This window comes from Hyla sarda, chromosome 2 (genome assembly GCF_029499605.1).
Source record: "Hyla sarda isolate aHylSar1 chromosome 2, aHylSar1.hap1, whole genome shotgun sequence".
Classification (NCBI taxonomy): Eukaryota; Metazoa; Chordata; class Amphibia; order Anura; family Hylidae; genus Hyla; species Hyla sarda.
Genome location: NC_079190.1, coordinates 397,073,522 through 397,093,596, shown reverse-complemented (window position 1 = coordinate 397,093,596; position 20,075 = coordinate 397,073,522). Strand labels below are relative to the sequence as shown.

General features: G+C 41.0%; 1 long non-coding RNA gene across 1 annotated transcript; it reads right to left on the bottom strand.

The window, feature by feature from the left end:
• Positions 1-1,700: 1,700 nt before the first annotated feature.
• LOC130358002 (uncharacterized) lies at positions 1,701-17,437 on the bottom strand. The gene is made up of 4 exons (XR_008889364.1): positions 17,362-17,437; positions 2,980-3,112; positions 2,281-2,388; positions 1,701-1,824 (listed from the first exon to the last, which is right to left on the bottom strand). It is a non-coding gene; the product is annotated as an uncharacterized LOC130358002 (long non-coding RNA).
• Positions 17,438-20,075: the final 2,638 nt, after the last annotated feature.

Genomic DNA, 20,075 nt, shown 5'->3' with positions numbered 1-20,075 from the left:
TCCCGATTCTGGAGTCTGCAGAAAGAATAGCTATTCTGGAATGTTCTGGCTGCACTCGTGTGGACATTCTCCGATGTAAACATAGCCTTAGGGTAAGGTCACATGTATTGTAGTTCGCTGAGTATTTTCTGCAGATGATTTTGCTACCCACTGACTTCAATGGGTAGGAAAATTGACAGCAGCGAATATGCAGCAAAATACCGCACGTGTGACCCTACTGTATAGAGGAATTCCCAACTCACAGGAAAAGAGATAAAAAGATGATCTATGAGGGTCCGACCACTGAGGAAAACTGTCCCCCAAATGAATGAAGTGCCCTGCGTGTGCGTGGCCAGAGCTCCATTCATCCTCTCTGGGGCTTTTGGAGATTGCTGAGCAGTTGCACAAAGCCTAAATTCATAATACAGAAAAATGTGTTCCTTATTGGGGGGGGGAATACTTTTGCAAGGTGGGCGTCTATCTATTTATCTGCTCCTAGTTGTTGACTTAAGCTGGCCATGCACAGTAAAGTTACTGAACCTGCCAATGTAGACTAGATTTGCTGACCATCCAATTTGTATGGGGCCTCCCAACATTCCCCCAATAGCAAATGGATTTCAACAAGTCTGATCCCTTTTTTTTTCAAGAAGGAGATAAGCTACCAAGGTATCTGGCAGTGGTCTTATCCCCTCTCCCAGGTTAGAGTTCACGTCTTTAAGCCAATTGGGGCAATAAGGAGAGAGCTCCAGACCTACTATTGGGGGAATCATGTCCCAAAATATTAGACAATTTTCTTCTACTTTTGAACAGGGATATTTCAGTCAGGTTATTGGAGCTTTACCGTTTTTCTTCTCTTGAAAACCTTCCTTAAAAATTCTTAAAAGTGTTATAGATCCAAAATGAAAGATGTATAAAAAGAGAATGAAGATGAAAGCTGGCATATATGTACTAGCTTCATGAATAGAACATAAAGGAAGACTGTGTCCAATACATACAAGACACCGATGACGCAATATGCTGTCCAGATTCCCAATGATTCCACTTCTACCCCTTCTGTCATCGCAACGTCTCACCCTCTCCAGTCTGAATCTCTCTGGCTCTCCTCATTGCTCATCTCTCCTCCCCGTCTATGTGCATGTGTCCCCTTCACTTCCTGCTAATATGGTTTTTATATTCTCCTCATTGGAATGTCCTCCAATTATCTTGGGGGCGAGTGGTTGCACGATATTGGTACCCTGGTGCCACCCAGGCTGGTTGGAGATCATGGGATGTGTGCTGTGAGCCAAACCCCAGCTGCACACATCTGCTGCACATCAAGAACAGACACAAAACAGAGCCACAGTGCTTTCAGCATGAGATGTGCGGGGTCCCTCCCAGCTGCCTCGACCTGTGGATGACACCCTCTGGCCCAATGAGCGATGACTGAACATGGAAACACTTAACTCTGAATAAATTCACTGGAATATTTGGTAAAATAAATATAGATTTTAGGAATTATTGTCCATCCTCACACATACTGTGGTGCACAATAGTTTTACATATATATTGTTAGAGGTCCCAGGGTTAAGGCGCATTTACACTGATCATCCAATTTAATCACTGACATCTGGTCATAGTGATAGTGAGTCATGTGAATAACCAACAGAACCTCTTACAATGCAGAAAATGTTGTTTACTATTCAAGCATCTATAACACATTCATAAAAATTGGTATTATCATCCTTCATTGCGCCATGTTGTGTCTATTTCGGCAAACATCTGTTCTGTGTTCACCAGGGTGTTGGTGTGTGAATGGTCATGTATTGATTGCTTCTTCCTTCCTGATGAACCAAAGAGATCACAAACCTGAATAGCCATTAAGCCGATTAAGTGGAAAAAACTAAACAAAAGAACAATTTTTAGCCCATAGAAATCAAGTTGAATGCAAAAGTTGAAAGTGTTAAATTTAAAAACATAGTACGATCAAAGAAAAAGCAAATCCTGCACTCACCGCACAGTACGGGTATCGCGGCCTCGAATTCCGGACCTCTTCTGAATCAATATCTTAATCCAACTATGGACCAAGGACAGCTGTGGGGGTCTGTGTTCAACAACCCGCGGCGGTGCTAGGACGAAAGGTAAGTGTAAATCAATAGTACGATCAAAGAAAAAGCAAATCCTGCACTCACCGCACAGTACGGGTATCACGGCCTCGAATTCCGGACCTCTTCTGAGGTCCGGAATTCGAGGCCGCGATACCCGTACTGTGTGGTGAGTGCAGGATTTGCTTTTTCTTTGATCGTACTATTGATTTACACTTACCTTTCGTCCTAGCACCGCCGCGGGTTGTTGAACACAGACCCCCACAGCTGTCCTTGGTCCATAGTTGGATTAAGATATTGATTGCTGGTGCCGCTTACCTTTTGTCCTCTGAAGTAGTTTAAATTTAAAAACATATGTTACATTTTTGCATGATTCACATTTTGCATAATTCACATTTTTGCATAATTCAGCAATATCACCTTCATCATAAAGGTAGCAAAAATGGTTAATTATATAACAAAAAAAATGGAAACAAAACAAAGCAAAAAAGGGAAAACTAAAGTAAAAAAAAAATAAAATTATATATATATATATATATATATATATATATATACATATATATATATATTTTTTTTCATACAAAAGTGTGAATAAGGAGTTAAAGAGAATCTGACAGCTAATTCATCCACACTAAACCCAGGCTTTCACATCACAGAAGGGGGATGGCTGTGGAGTGAGTATTGATGAGATTGATGAGACAAGGGTGCTGGGCGAGCCGGCCCCCCGCCTCCATTGCCATCCAATATATTGGGCTTAGTGCAGGTGAAATAGCTGTCAGATTCTCTTTAAAGGGATACTCCGCCCTTAGACATCTTATTCCGGGCAATCCCATTTGCACTTGAATAAATTCTACATTGACTTTCTTGTATAAATCTGATTTCTTCTCACTGCATTAACACATACTGTTAATTTGCCAACCTTAGCTGGCTGTCCAGAATGCAGAGTTTCTTGATATATCTTGATCTTCCAGATTCCCAGCAAGTCAGGCATGTCTCCTGCAAACCCAGTAAGACATGATTTGCAGCTGTTCGAAAAGGGGATTTGGTTCTTTCTAAAAGTAAAAAGGAACTTCAATTTCTATAAAGCTATTTAATAAAACTTACCCGCACAGGGAATATCAACACTATATATATATACTGTGTATTAGGTAGTTGTGCTGGCTATCTTTCTTTTTGTTTTTGCTGAACACTGTATATATATATATATATATATATATATATATATATATTATCAGCCTAGAGGGAAAAATATGTAGCCATCAACCTATGAGTACCCCAGACCCCAGATATCATTGACCCCCTGTAACATTCACAGTTAGGAAGACAAGAACAACGTAGGAAGTGGATCCGCTTAACCTGTATGGCAGATGACATGGGCCGCACCAGGGAGCGAAGTCTAAGGTGCCGATGGTTTTCACCAGAGCCGGCCGCAAAGCGGAATGGTGTCGCTGCGGCAGACGACACCCAGGTCGCCACCCCTGGCACGACTCAACCACACAGGCGGCTGAGGAGATTCGAGGCACAAGAGGGATGTAGAAACTCATAGTCTGGATAGCAGAAGGTCAGGGCAGGCGGCACAGGTACGTAGTCGGGAATGTAGCAGGAGATCAGTAGGCCGGCGGCACAGGAGCAGGTCAGGTCACAGAGCAAGGGGTCAGAAACACAGCAAGGCAAATCACAGTAACACTTTCTCAATGGCACGAGGTAACAAAGATCCGCAGGAAAGTGTGGGAGGAGCAGGAATTTATAAGTGAGTGACAGGTGCAAAACGAATTATGGGCGCACTGGCCCCAGGGCTCAAGTCCCACAAGAATGCATGGGAACAGAGTTCCTGGACTTTTTCCACAGCAGGAACACTGTTTCCATTAGCAGAAGTCCTGCAGGAACAGCCCTTAAGTAGAAATCTTGGATGAGTTCCTGCACTTTTTTTTTCCAGGACGTGACCCCTGACTGGCCCTTTAAATCTTAAAGCTTCGGCACGCGCACACCCCAGGAGACGGGGACACGCATGCCAGAGCTGAGAAACAGGAGAGGAGCGAGGTGAGTGACGGGCTGGGACTTGCATGCGGGCATGTACCGCAGTGTGAATCCCAGCCCCTCCGGCTGGTGGAGGGAGCGGGGCAATGAACTCACGGCCAGCGTGAGCAGCCGGACCGCGGAAAACAACACCCCCTTCCTTTACTTACTCATTCCAGCAGGAATATTAGGTTTTAATACCTATAACTTCTCCATGAACATTTAGTTTTAACCTTTTTTTCCCATCAAATATTAGTTATACACAAACATTTCTATAGCATGTTAAAAGTTGCTTCATTAGCATGATAGTATGTTATAGGTATCAATGTATGTACAAAATAATCTTTAAAAACTTCAGTCTCTGCCTTATTTTCTCAGATCATCCTGCACTTTTTTTTATTATTTTGGTTTTGTCTTAATACTATGTTGGTCCCAGAACTTTGGTGCAAACTGGTTCTCACAGCTGTGGGATCTCCAGATCATGTGGTTAGTGGTGGTAACCTGATTATTGGGGTACCCAGTCGAATTCAGCAGCATTGGTGGGCAAAGTGTAGGAGGATGCAGGAGGGACATGGTACATCCAAGTATACAGTCCCATCCATCCAAAAGATTTCGACACCATAAATAACCCACCATAATAACCCACCACACACCATAATGACAGTCAAAGAGAATCTGTACGCTGTATATCCTGCAGACACCATTGGATAGCTGTTAGGGTATAAAATAAAACTGAACTTTAACTGGAGCTGATGATGGTTTCCATACTTACTTTTTTATTTCTCAGCTAAGTGTCAAGCAGGCAGAGCCAAGATGCTCAAGTGCCATAGTCTGGCATGTCTATATGTTCACCTTCACCTCCTAGGTCCTCCATGACTGATGTACAGGGCAATGTATGTTAATTAATGCTTGAAGTCAAGTTTGGGAGTGTGCCAAGCTGTGGCATTTAAGAAGTTTTGCTCCTCCTCCTTGACACTTAGCTAAGAAATAAAATAGACATAAGTTTAGCAACCACCATCAGCTCCAGAAAAGGTACAGGTTGCTTTAATACCCTTAAAGCTATCTAAGGGGGTCTGCAGCTCCTATCAAGAAATAGAACTGACAGATTCCCTTTAAGAAGGCAGAAGCTGTGACTTTCTTAGTCTTCCTTCAAATTCTGGTCCATGGGTGAAGAAGAATGTGTTCAAGTTTGTAGTTATCTGTCTAAAATATTCAACCAATATCAACACAAAGTGATAATGCCATTTCTTTTACAAATATTATAAATACAGTAGTTTTCCATTACACATGAACCCTGCCTAAGCACTAAGGGTGAGAATGCACAATGAAAATGTAGCCTTGTATATTCCATACAGACTTTGCTCTGAAGGTGACTGAAGGTGTATAGTGTATAGAGCAGTGTTCCACTTACCCCTGAGAACCCAATCTTGAAGTAAGGTCTTGTGGCCAATCTGTAACTTCCTTCCGTTTGCTGTATCATGTACATATATGCAAGAATTACTGTATATAACACACACACTGGCTGATCTTCAGTGGTGCACAGGCATATCCCTGTACTGTGACATCACTGTGTGTATTATCTCTGTACTGTGACATCACTGTGTATTATCCCTGTACTGTGACATCACTGTGTGTATTATCCCTGTACTGTGACATCACTGTGTATTATCCCTGTACTGTGACATCACTGTGTGTATTATCCCTGTACTGTGACATCACTGTGTGTATTATCCCTGTACTGTGACATCACTGTGTAATATCCCTGTACTGTGACATCACTGTGTAATATCCCTGTACTGTGACATCACTGTGTGTATTATCCCTGTACTGTGACGTCACTGTGTGTATTATCCCTGTACTGTGACATACCTGTGTGTATTATCTCTGTACTGTGACATCACTGTGTATTATCTTCAGTGGTGCACAGGCATACACCAATCTCCCCAATACAGTGGTATTGCAGCTTTCGGTAGTTTAGTGGGTGCAGTCATGCCATGTGCTGATGCCTAGGTGAGCCCAGGATGCCACATATAACTACAGCACATCTATAAATGGGCAGTGCAGATGTAATGTTGTAGTCTGATCTTACTATAAACTTTTAAAATCTGCACATGGATATGTCAAGAGTTTGTTAAATTAGGTAAATAGGGCAAAACTATACCTGGCATTTAGTGGGCAAAAACTGAAAGGCACCAAATAACATTGAGACAGTGTAACTACAGTAAACTGTTTTTTCTTCTTTACAGGTAGTGATGTTTAGTAAAAGGGATTCTCTTATAAAGGGATAGGACATTGTTTTCATATGCTTCTGATCCTCAGAATGAAGGGATGTAGTTCTGCAACCCTATGTTGTTCCCTAAAGCAGTGCTCCCATCATGTCACCTGGTTGTGCAGGGAACTGCACCCGTCTCTATTAATTCAGATGGACCTGTGCGCCCCTCTCCTGTACAGGATATGAGGCTGACCCTATATCCTAGCAATATACCATCACTTTATAAGATGGAATTACCTCTTTAATTAATTCAACTTTACGTTAGAGGTAATGTAGAAGTGTTTGGTAATTCTGATACAATTATAATGTGTCAAGTTAAACGCTAAACACTGCACTTTCGTTTTTTCCTCCTTACCTTTTAGAAATCATAACCCTTGCGCCACCAATTCTACTTTGTAATGACATTAGTAATTTTACCCAAAAATCGACGGCAAAATGGAAAAAAAAATCACTGTGCGACAAAATTGAAGACATTTTTTTTTGAGGGCTTCCGCTTCTACGCAGAATATTTTTCGGTAAAAATCACACCTTCTCTTTATTCTGTAGGTCCATACAATTAAAATGATACCCTACTTATATAGGTTTGATTTTGTCGTACTTCTGGAAAAAATCATAACTACATGCACGAAAATGTATATGTTTAAAATTGTCATCTTCTGGCCCCTATAACTTTTTAAATTTTCTGCGTATGGGGTTGACGTTTTTAGCGGTATCATTTATGTATTGATTGGACTTTTTGATCACTTTTTATGAATTTTTTAATGATATAAAAAGTGACCAAAAATACACTGTTTTGGACTTTGGAAATTTTTTGCGTGTACGCCATTGACCATTTAATTAATTATATACTTTTATAATTCTGACATTTCCGCACACGGCGCTACAACATATGTTTATTTTTATTTACAATTTTTTTTTTTATTGGGAAAAGGGGGATGATTCAAACTTTTATTAGGGAAGGGGTTAAATGATCTTTATTCACTTTTTTTTTTCCACTTTTTTTTTGCAATGTTATAGCTCCCATAGGGGGCTATAACACTGCACACACTGATCTTTTACACTGATCAATGATTTCTCATAGGAAACCAGTGATCAATGATTCTGCCGTTTGACTGCTCATGCCTGGATCTCAGGCACTGAGCAGTCATTCGGCGATTGGACAGCAAGGAGGCAGTTAGGGACCCTCCGGTTGTCTTTACAGCTGTTCAGGATGCCACGATTTCATCGCGGTTATCCTGAACAGCCCCCTGAGCTAACCGGCAGTGCTTTACTTTCACTTTAGACGTGGTGTTCAACTTTGAATGCCATGTCTAAAGGGTTAATAGCGCGCGGCACCGCGTTGTTAGAGGTCGGGCCCGACCCGCTATGGCGCCATTATAGAAAGGGAGTGGGCTGAGGGCATATAGGTACACCCTCCATCCCCAAGGAGTTAAACCCAAATATAGCCATCCCTGCATTTAAAATTCCCATAAGGCTAAGTTTCCACTTGTTTTTTTTCTTGCAGTTTTTGGATATCTGCCACTGCAGTTTTTGAGCCAAAGCCAGAAATGTATTCAAAAGGAATAGGACATATAAAGGAAGGATTTATACTTCTCCTCCTTTATGGATCCACTTCTGACTTTGGCTCAATAACTGCAGTGGCAGATATCCAAAAACTGCCAAAATAAGAAACAAGTGGAAACTTAGCCTAAATCTTCCATCTCATTAGGTACCAGTAGTGTTTATTCTCAGTAGAGTTCATCTCTAGTTAAGTCTTTTTGCAGTGTCTCCTGACATCTAGTGGTAGAAATTAAATATAGCAGCTTTATACATTTTCCAGAATTAGGGTATGTTCACACTACAGCTGAATTCAGCGAGCGGAGATTCAGACTGGTAGCCGGCGGCGGTAGGACCGCGCCGCACTGCGCCGTCACCATTGACGGCTATGCAGTGCTCGTGGAATTCCGCGCAAGGAATGAACGTTCTTTCTTTGCGCAGAACAATTTCAGTGGCGGAATTGTCTGCCACTGAAATTCCTCAGTGTGAATGGGTCTCGCGGAAGACCCATTCACACTGATGTTAATGTTCACTGTGCAGCGAGCGGAATTCCGCGGAGATTCTGCATTGTGAACATACCTTTAGGTGGAAAAAAAAGACCATCTGATTCAATCTTTCTTAAATCTAGCTCTTTGACCTAGACTCGCAGTGGTCTCCAAGCTGTGGACCTCCAGATATTGCAAAACTACAACTCCAAGTAAGCCCAGACAATGACTGTCCAGGCATGCTGAGAAATGTAATTGTGCAACATCAGAAGGGTTGTATTTGGAGACCACTGACCTAGAGTAAGGGAACCCCCTGGCCATCTGTTAAAAAAAGCTAAAAAAAAATGTCCCTCAGTCTATTATGTATCATTCCTTGCTAAATTGTATTGTAACCGTCAATGGGATTTGTCATAAGATAGGCATGTGACCTGTTTATGAATGCTGACATAGTATTCGCCATTGCAGTCTCTTATACCTGGACATTATAGAGTTTCATTACTGCAACTTTAGAAGAAACCCTTTCATATACTCATACTGAATCCCCTTTCCTTCACAAATAAAGAATTTCCAGTGGTTCTTATAACAGTTCTCAAAATGCATGAATTATGTTCCAGTTCTTTACATTCTGCACCATCCATCTATGGCACAGCAACAATAAGGATGTATGGAGAGGCCCAGGAGCAAAGCTGTTTCCATATAAAAACCTGACAGCACCATTAAAGTCAGTGGAGTCCATCAAGCACTCTTAGTGTTTGTCATGCAACAGATATGCTGGCGCCATTTTTGTTAATTGTTCTGCACTCTGCACCAATAACAGAGCAGGACAAGTGAAGAAGCAATGCTGGTGTGAACCCAGCCTGATGCCAGCAAACTAAAAACTTCTAAAATACAGATCAGACCCAACTGATGGCAGAATAAGTTACATCCAGTAAAATAAATGTGACGTCTTCTCTGACTGGAGCCGTTCACTTAACTTATCTCCTCCATCCATCATCCATCCCCATTATGACCTATTGTCACTGGCTATAGGCAGAGGCGTCTCTAGTCTTTGTGCGGCCTTAGGTGAAACTCGAACATGAGGCCCTGTATAATTTTCTGCAGACTTCACATGGTCTTCCGATAAGCTGTTAGATGGCTGCGCTGTCGCCACAGCACAAATTGCAAGTGGTGATAGGGAAGATATGAGATCAGGGGTGTAACTAGTGTCCTGTAGGCCCCATGGCACATTTGAATAAAAAATAAAAAAATAAAAATGGTCAGGACCTCTAGACAAAATGAATGCAGAGGTGCACACTGCTAGTTGTGTGTGTTACCTGCAGGGAACAAATAATACTACTACACCATGACCAAGACTACCAGTGCGACTAATGACTGACTACCACCACATTGCTGTTACTGTATAGGATTAATTATACAAAGACCAATGGGGGAGATTTATCAAAACTTGTGCAGAGAAAAAGCTGACCAGTTGCCCATGGCAACCAATCACATTTCTTCTTTCATATTTGAAAAGGCCTCTGCAAAATGAAAGAAGTGATCTGATTGGTTGCTATGGGCAACTCAGCAACTTTTTGTCTATACAGGTTTTAATAAATCTCCCCCAATATTCCCACACACACTGACCATATAATAGTAGTAGATACCAGCGATATGCGAGAGATTTTCAGACCATATAAGTCATTACAGTTACATCTACCGACTCATATGTGACATAATCCCTGTACTGTAACATCATTGTGTATTATACCTTTACTATGACATCACTGTGTACTATCCCTGTACTGTGACATCACTGTGTACTATCCCTGTACTGTGAGATCACTGTGTGTATTATTATTGTACTGTGACATCACTGTGTGTATTATCCCTGTACTGTGACATCATTGTGTGTATTATCCCTGTACTGTGACATACCTGTGTGTATTATCCCTGTATTGTGACATCACTGTGTACTATCCCTGTACTGTGAGATCACTGTGTGTATTATTACTGTACTGTGACATCACTGTGTATTATCCCTGTACTGTGACATCATTGTGTGTATTATCCCTGTATTGTGACATACCTGTGTATTATACCTTTACTATGACATCACTGTGTGCTATCCCTGTACTGTGACATCACTGTGTGTATTATGCCTGTACTGTGACATCACTGTGTACTATCCCTGTACTGTGAGATCACTGTGTGTATTATTACTGTACTGTGACATCACTGTGTATTATCCCTGTACTGTGACATCATTGTGTGTATTATCCCTGTACTGTGACATACCTGTGTATTATACCTTTACTATGACATCACTGTGTACTATCCCTGTACTGTGACATCACTGTGTACTATCCATGTACTGTGACATCACTGTGTGTATTATCTCTGTACTGTGACATCACTGTGTACTATCCCTGTACTGTGAGATCACTGTGTGTATTATCCCTGTACTGTGACATCACTGTGTGTATTATCCCTGTACTGTGACATCACTGTGTGTATTATCCCTGTACTGTGACATCACTGTGTGTATTATCCCTGTACTGTGACATCACTGTGTGTATTATCCCTGTACTGTGACATCACTGTGTATTATCCCTGTACTGTAACATCATTGTGTATTATACCTTTACTATGACATCACTGTGTACTATCCCTGTACTGTGACATCACTGTGTACTATCCCTGTACTGTGAGATCACTGTGTGTATTATTATTGTACTGTGACATCACTGTGTGTATTATCCCTGTACTGTGACATCATTGTGTGTATTATCCCTGTACTGTGACATACCTGTGTGTATTATCCCTGTATTGTGACATCACTGTGTACTATCCCTGTACTGTGAGATCACTGTGTGTATTATTACTGTACTGTGACATCACTGTGTATTATCCCTGTACTGTGACATCATTGTGTGTATTATCCCTGTACTGTGACATACCTGTGTATTATACCTTTACTATGACATCACTGTGTGCTATCCCTGTACTGTGACATCACTGTGTGTATTATGCCTGTACTGTGACATCACTGTGTACTATCCCTGTACTGTGAGATCACTGTGTGTATTATTACTGTACTGTGACATCACTGTGTATTATCCCTGTACTGTGACATCATTGTGTGTATTATCCCTGTACTGTGACATACCTGTGTATTATACCTTTACTATGACATCACTGTGTACTATCCCTGTACTGTGACATCACTGTGTACTATCCATGTACTGTGACATCACTGTGTGTATTATCTCTGTACTGTGACATCACTGTGTACTATCCCTGAACTGTGAGATCACTGTGTGTATTATCCCTGTACTGTGACATCACTGTGTGTATTATCCCTGTACTGTGACATCACTGTGTGTATTATCCCTGTACTGTGACATCACTGTGTGTATTATCCCTGTACTGTGACATCACTGTGTGTATTATCCCTGTACTGTGACATCACTGTGTATTATTCCTGTACTGTGACATCACTGTGTATTATCCCTGTACTGTGACATCAGTGTGTGTATTATCCCTGTACTGTGACATCACTGTGTGTATTATCCCTGTACTGTGACATCACTGTGTATTATCCCTGTACTGTGACATCACTGTGTATTATCCCTGTACTGGGACATCACTGTGTGTATTATCCCTGTACTGTGACATCACTGTGTATTATCCCTGTACTGTGACATCACTGTGTAATATCCCTGTACTGTGACATCACTGTGTGTATTATCCCTGTACTGTGACATCACTGTGTGTATCATCCCTGTACTGTGACATACCTGTGTGTAATATCCCTGTACTGTGACATCACTGTGTGTATTATCCCTGTACTGTGACATACCTGTGTGTATTATCCCTGTACTGTGACATCACTGTGTGTATTATCCCTGTACTGTAACATCACTGTGTATTATACCTTTACTATGACATCACTGTGTAATATCCCTGTACTATGAGATCACTGTGTGTATTATCCCTGTACTGTGACATCACTGTGTACTATCCATGTACTGTGACATCACTGTGTATTATCCCTGTACTGTGACATCACTGTGTGTATTATCCCTGTACTGTGACATCACTGTGTATTATCCCTGTACTGTGACATCACTGTGTATTATCCCTGTACTGTGACATCATTGTGTGTATTATCCCTGTACTGTGACATCACTGTGTATTATCCCTGTACTGTGACATCACTGTGTACTATCCATGTACTGTGACATCACTGTGTATTATCCCTGTACTGTGACATCACTGTGTGTATTATCCCTGTACTCTGACATCACTGTGTATTATCCCTGTACTGTGACATCACTGTGTATTATCCCTGTACTGTGACATCACTGTGTGTATTATCCCTGTACTGTGACATCACTGTGTATTATCCCTGTACTGTGACATCACTGTGTGTATTATCCCTGTACTGTGACATCACTGTGTATTATCCCTGTACTGTGACATCACTGTGTATTATCCCTGTACTGTGACATCACTGTGTATTATCCCTGTACTGTGACATCAATGTGTGTATTATCCCTGTACTCTGACATCATTGTGTATTATCCCTGTACTGTGACATCACTGTGTATTATCCCTGTACTGTGACATCACTGTGTGTATTATCCCTGTACTGTGACATCACTGTGTATTATCCCTGTACTGTGACATCACTGTGTGTATTATCCCTGTACTGTGACATCACTGTGTATTATCCCTGTACTGTGACATCACTGTGTATTATCCCTGTACTGTGACATCACTGTGTATTATCCCTGTACTGTGACATCACTGTGTGTATTATCCCTGTACTGTGACATCACTGTGTATTATCCCTGTACTGTGACATCACTGTGTATTATCCCTGTACTGTGACATAACTGTGTACTATCCATGTACTGTGACATCACTGTGTATTATCCCTGTACTGTGACATCACTGTGTGTATTATCCCTGTACTGTGACATCACTGTGTATTATCCCTGTACTGTGACATCACTGTGTATTATCCCTGTACTGTGACATCACTGTGTATTATCCCTGTACTGTGACATCACTGTGTGTATTATCCCTGTACTGTGACATCACTGTGTATTATCCCTGTACTGTGACATCACTGTGTGTATTATCCCTGTACTGTGACATCACTGTGTATTATCCCTGTTCTGTGACATCACTGTGTATTATCCCTGTACTGTGACATCACTGTGTGTATTATCCCTGTACTGTGACATCACTGTGTATTATCCCTGTACTGTGACATCACTGTGTACTATCCATGTACTGTGACATCACTGTGTATTATCCCTGTACTGTGACATCACTGTGTGTATTATCCCTGTACTGTGACATCACTGTGTATTATCCCTGTACTGTGACATCACTGTGTATTATCCCTGTACTGTGACATCACTGTGTGTATTATCCCTGTACTGTGACATCACTGTGTATTATCCCTGTACTGTGACATCACTGTGTGTATTATCCCTGTACTGTGACATCACTGTGTATTATCCCTGTACTGTGACATCACTGTGTATTATCCCTGTACTGTGACATCACTGTGTATTATCCCTGTACTGTGACATCACTGTGTGTATTATCCCTGTACTGTGACATCACTGTGTATTATCCCTGTACTGTGACATCACTGTGTATTATCCCTGTACTGTGACATCACTGTGTGTATTATCCCTGTACTGTGACATCACTGTGTATTATCCCTGTACTGTGACAGCACTGTGTATTATCCCTGTACTGTGACATCACTGTGTGTATTATCCCTGTACTGTGACATCACTGTGTATTATCCCTGTACTGTGACATCACTGTGTGTATTATCCCTGTACTGTGACATCACTGTGTATTATCCCTGTACTGTGACATCACTGTGTATTATCCCTGTATTGTGACATCACTGTGTATTATCCCTGTACTGTGACATCACTGTGTGTATTATCCCTGTACTGTGACATCACTGTGTATTATCCCTGTACTGTGACATCACTGTGTATTATCCCTGTACTGTGACATCACTGTGTACTATCCATGTACTGTGACATCACTGTGTATTATCCCTGTACTGTGACATCACTGTGTGTATTATCCCTGTACTGTGACATCACTGTGTATTATCCCTGTACTGTGACATCACTGTGTATTATCCCTGTACTGTGACATCACTGTGTATTATCCCTGTACTGTGACATCACTGTGTATTATCCCTGTACTGTGACATCACTGTGTGTATTATCCCTGTACTGTGACATCACTGTGTATTATCCCTGTACTGTGACATCACTGTGTGTATTATCCCTGTACTGTGACATCACTGTGTATTATCCCTGTACTGTGACATCACTGTGTATTATCCCTGTACTGTGACATCACTGTGTATTATCCCTGTACTGTGACATCACTGTGTGTATAATCCCTGTACTGTGACATCACTGTGTATTATCCCTGTACTGTGACATCACTGTGTATTATCCCTGTACTGTGACATCACTGTGTGTATTATTCCTGTACTGTGACATCACTGTGTAATATCCCTGTACTGTGACATCACTGTGTGTATTATCCCTAAACTGTGACATCATTGTGTAATATCCCTGTACTGTGACATCACTGTGTGTATTATCCCTGTACTGTGACACACCTGTGTGTATTATCCCTGTACTGTGACATCACTGTGTGTATTATCCCTGTACTGTGACATCACTGTGTATTATCTTCAGTGGTGCACAGGCATACACCAATCTCCCCAATACAGTGGTATTGCAGCTTTCGGTAGTTTAGTGGGTGCAGTCATGCCATGTGCTGATGCCTAGGTGAGCCCAGGATGCCACATATAACTACAGCACATCTATAAATGGGCAGTGCAGATGTAATGTTGTAGTCTGATCTTACTATAAACTTTTAAAATCTGCACATGGATATGTCAAGAGTTTGTTAAATTAGGTAAATAAGGCAAAACTATACCTGACATTTAGTGGGCAAAAACTGAAAGGCACCAAATAACATTGAGACAGTATAACTACAGTAAACATTTTTTTCTTCTTTACAGGTAGTGATGTTTATAAAAGGGATTCTCTTATAAAGTGATAGGACATTGTTTTCATATGCTTCTGATCCTCAGAATGAAGGGATGTAGTTCTGCAACCCTATGTTGTTCCCTAAAGCAGTGCTCCCATCATGTCACCTGGTTGTGCAGGGAACTGCACCCGTCTCTATTAATTCAGATGGACCTGTGCCCCCCTCTCCTGTACAGGATATGAGGCTGATCCTATATCCTAGCAATATACCATCACTTTATAAGATGGAATTACCTCTTTAATTAATTCTTCAAAATTCCAACTTTACGTTAGTGGTAATGTAGTAGTGTTTGGTAATTCTGATATAATGTGTCAAGTTAAAAACTTATTAAACCCAAATATAGCCATCCCTGCATTTAAAATTCCCATAAATCTTTCATCTTATTAGGTACCAGTAGTGTTTATTCTCTGTAGAGTTCATCTGTAGTTAAGTCTTTTTGCAGTGTCTCCTGACATCTACTGGTAGAAATTAAATATAGCAGCTTTGTGCATTTTACAGAATTAGGTGGAAAAAAAGAGCATCTGATTCAATCTTTCTTAAATCTAGCTCTTTGACCTAGACTCGCAGTGGTCTCCAAACTGTGGACCTCCAGATATTGCATAACTACAACTCCAAGTAAGCCCAGACAATGACTGTCCAGGCATGCTGAGAAATGTAATTGTGCAACATCAGAAGGGTTGTATTTGGAGACCACTGACCTAGAGTAAGGGAACCCCCTGGCCATCTGTTAAAAAAAGCTAAAAAAAAATGTTCCACAGTCTATTATGTATCATTCCTTGCTAAATTGTATTGTAACCGTCAATGGGATTTGTCATAAGATAGGCATGTGACCTGTTTATGAATGCTGACATAGTATTCGCCATTGCAGTCTCTTATACCTGGACATTATAGAGTTTCATTACTGCAACTTTAGAAGAAACCCTTTCATATACTCATACTGAATCCCCTTTCCTTCACAAATAAAGAATTTCCAGTGGTTCTTATAACAGTTCTCAAAATGCATGAATTATGTTCCAGTTCTTTACATTCTGCACCATCCATCTATGGCACAGCAACAATAAGGATGTATGGAGAGGCCCAGGAGCAAAGCTGTTTCCATATAAAAACCTGACAGCACCATTAAAGTCAGTGGAGTCCATCAAGCACTGTTAGTGTTTGTCATGCAACAGATATGCTGGCGCCATTTTTGTTAATTGTTCTGCTCTCTGCACCAATAACAGAGCAGGACAAGTGAAAAAGCAATGCTGGTGTGAACCCAGCCTGATGCCAGCAAACTAAAAACTTCTAAAATACAGATCAGACCCAACTGATGGGAGAATAAGTTACATCCAGTAAAATAAATGTGACATCTTCTCTGACTGGAGCCGTTCACTTAACTTATCTCCTCCATCCATCATCCATCCCCATTATGACCTATTGTCACTGGCTATAGGCAGAGGCGTCTCTAGTCTTTGTGCGGCCTTAGGTGAAACTCGAACATGAGGCCCTGTATAATTTTCTGCAGACTTCACATGGTGGTCCGATAAGCTGTTAGATGGCTGCGCTGTCACCAATCAGGGTTGTAACTAGTGTCCCGTAGGCCCCACGGCAAATTTGTCCAGTACCCCAAGACCACAATCACCAATATTACCAGTATACAAGAAGGAAAATTATCGCCATACATATTACCATTATACCGTTACTGACCAAATCCTGTATACTAAGACCAATATTACCAATAATAAGTATACAAGGAGGAATTTTATCACCATACATGTATTAGTTATACTGTTCCTGACCAAATCCTGTATACTGAGACCAATATTACCAATAATACCAGTAGAAAAAAATAAAAAAGGTCAGCCCCTCTAGACAAAATAAAATACATGCAGAGGTGTACACTGCTAGTTGTGTGTGTTACCTGCAGGGAACAAATAATACTACCACACCATGACCAAGACTACCAGTGCGACTAATGACTGACTACCACCACAATGCTGTTACTGTATGAAATTAATTATACAAAGACCAATATTCCCACACACACTGACCATATAGTAGGAGATACCAGGTATATGCGAGAGATTTACAGACCATATAAGTGATTACAGTTACATCTACTGACATGTGACATTATCCCTGGACTCTGGGTTCAAGTCCTGCAGGAACGTGTGGGAACTGAGTTGCTGCACTTTTTTCACAGCAGGAACGCCATTCCCATTAGTAGGAGTCCTGCAGTACTAACCCTTGAGTGGAAGAGTTCCCACACTTTTATTTCGCCCATGGCTTGACCCCTGCCTGTACTGTAACATATCTGTGTGTATCCTCCATGTACTGTGACATCACTATGTGTATTATACCTTTACTATGACATCACTATGTGTGTTATACCTTTACTATGACATGACTGTGTAATATCCCTGTCCTGTGACAACACTGTGTGTATTATCCCTGTACTGTGACATCACTATGTGTATTATTCCTGTACTGTGACATCACTGTGTGTATTATCCCTGTACAGTGACATCACTGTGTGTATTATCCCTGTACTGTGGCATACCTGTGTATTATCCTTGTACTGTGACATCACTGTATGTATTATCCCTGTACTGTGACATCATTGTGTGTATTATGCCTGTACTGTGACATCACTGTGTATATTATCCCTGTACTGTGACATCACTGTGTGTATTATCCCTGTACTGTGACATCATTGTGTGTATTATCCCTGTAATGTGACATCATTGTGTGTATTATCCCTGCACTGTGTCATTACTGTGTATTATCCTTGTACTGTGACATCACAGTGTGTATTATGCCTGCACAGTGAGATCACTGTGTATTATCCCTGTATTGTGACATCACTGTGTGTATAATCCCTGTACTGTGACATCACTGTGTGTATTATCCCTGTATTGTGACATCACTGTGTGTATTATCCCTGTACTTTGACATCACTGTGTGTATTATCCCTGTATTGTGGCATCACTGTGTGTATCATCCCTGTACTGTCTGTGACATTACTGTGCATATATTAACCCTGTACTGTGACATCACTGTGTGCATCATCCCTGTACTGTGACATCACTGTGTGTATTATCCCTGTACTGTGACGTCACTGTGTATATTATCCCTGTACTGTGATGTCACTGTGTATTATCTCTGTACTGTGACATCACTGTGTATTATCCCTGTACTGTGACGTCACTGTGTATATTATCCCTGTACTGTGACGTCACTGTGTATATTATCCCTGTACTGTAACATCTCTGTGTGTATTATCCCTGTATTGTGACATCACTATATTATCCCTGTATTGTAAAAACACTGTGTGTATTGTCCCTGTACTGTGACATCAGTGTGTGATAAGGGCAGATGTTATTACCCTAGGGGCAGATGGCATTAACCCCTTGAGTTCGTGACACCAGAGTGTGGTTTAACCTCTTCACCACGCAAAGGTATACAGCTGGATCCTGGGCTAGGTACTGGGGCAAATAATGACTCCGACGCCAAGTTACGGAACAACCGCAGCTTCACTGAGTTAGACAGGTGTAACAGTCTTAACAGCTTAGCCAGGCTCAAGGAGGTGACCATTGACTTCAGAGACGTCAGGGCTCACTGGGACTTGTAGTGGACTTGGACAAATTGATGCAGGGCCACGCTGACTTGACACAGATAAATCTTGACTGACATGACTGGGACTGACTAGACAGACTTTTCCCTGTTTGTAGCTTACCAGGTTTTGACGTTCACCTGTGGGGCAGTGGACTTTTGGATGCTCGGCTGCGTGGTAGGCTTCAGGCCAAGACTGAACTAGCTCCACCAATACTTTTTATGGGGTCCCATAGGTCACCCTGTAGGTCCCATGGTCACTGGTACCTTACTTGGTCACAGCACATAGCAACATTACTTAAAGGTATATAACAATATAGGTACATTACATTGAATAACATAGGCACTTAGTACTATTTATGGAACATAGGTAAAGGGGGGGCCAAGGGGTCACTGAATGGAGTCTCCCTGAAAGGGCAGCAAGGGTACTGGGGTGCAACATCTGTACTGTGTGACCACATAATGATAATGATCGCTTAAGGTGAACTGCATAAACATTTAAAAATAAAAAGTCCCAAATTGCTGCTTTTTTATCACATCATATTCCCCAAAAAATAAAAAGTTGCATACACACAAAAGTGGTATTAATAAAAATTACAGTTTGAGGTTTTTTTTTAAAAGCAATACAATGATAAAAAAGTATGTAATCATGGGGATCATTTTAATTGTATTAACCCACAGAATATAGAAAGCATGTCATTTTTACCGGAAAATGAAAAATCTTTCACTACACAAATAATATGTTTTTGGTTTTGCCATACATTTTATCATAAAATAGAAGATGTAATTACCAAGTACAATTGGCCAACCAAACAATAAGCTCTCATATGGGTCTGTGGATGGAAATATAAAAGAGTTATGATTTTTAGAATGTGTGGAGGAAAAAACAAAAATGTAAACTTAACATTTCCTGTGTCCTTGAAGGAGTACTCCAGGGAAGTTAATAAAAATAAAATGCCCCAAAGCCACCACAATACCTGTTCTGTGCCCTCTGTAGTTATTCATGTGATTTTGGCAGCTCAT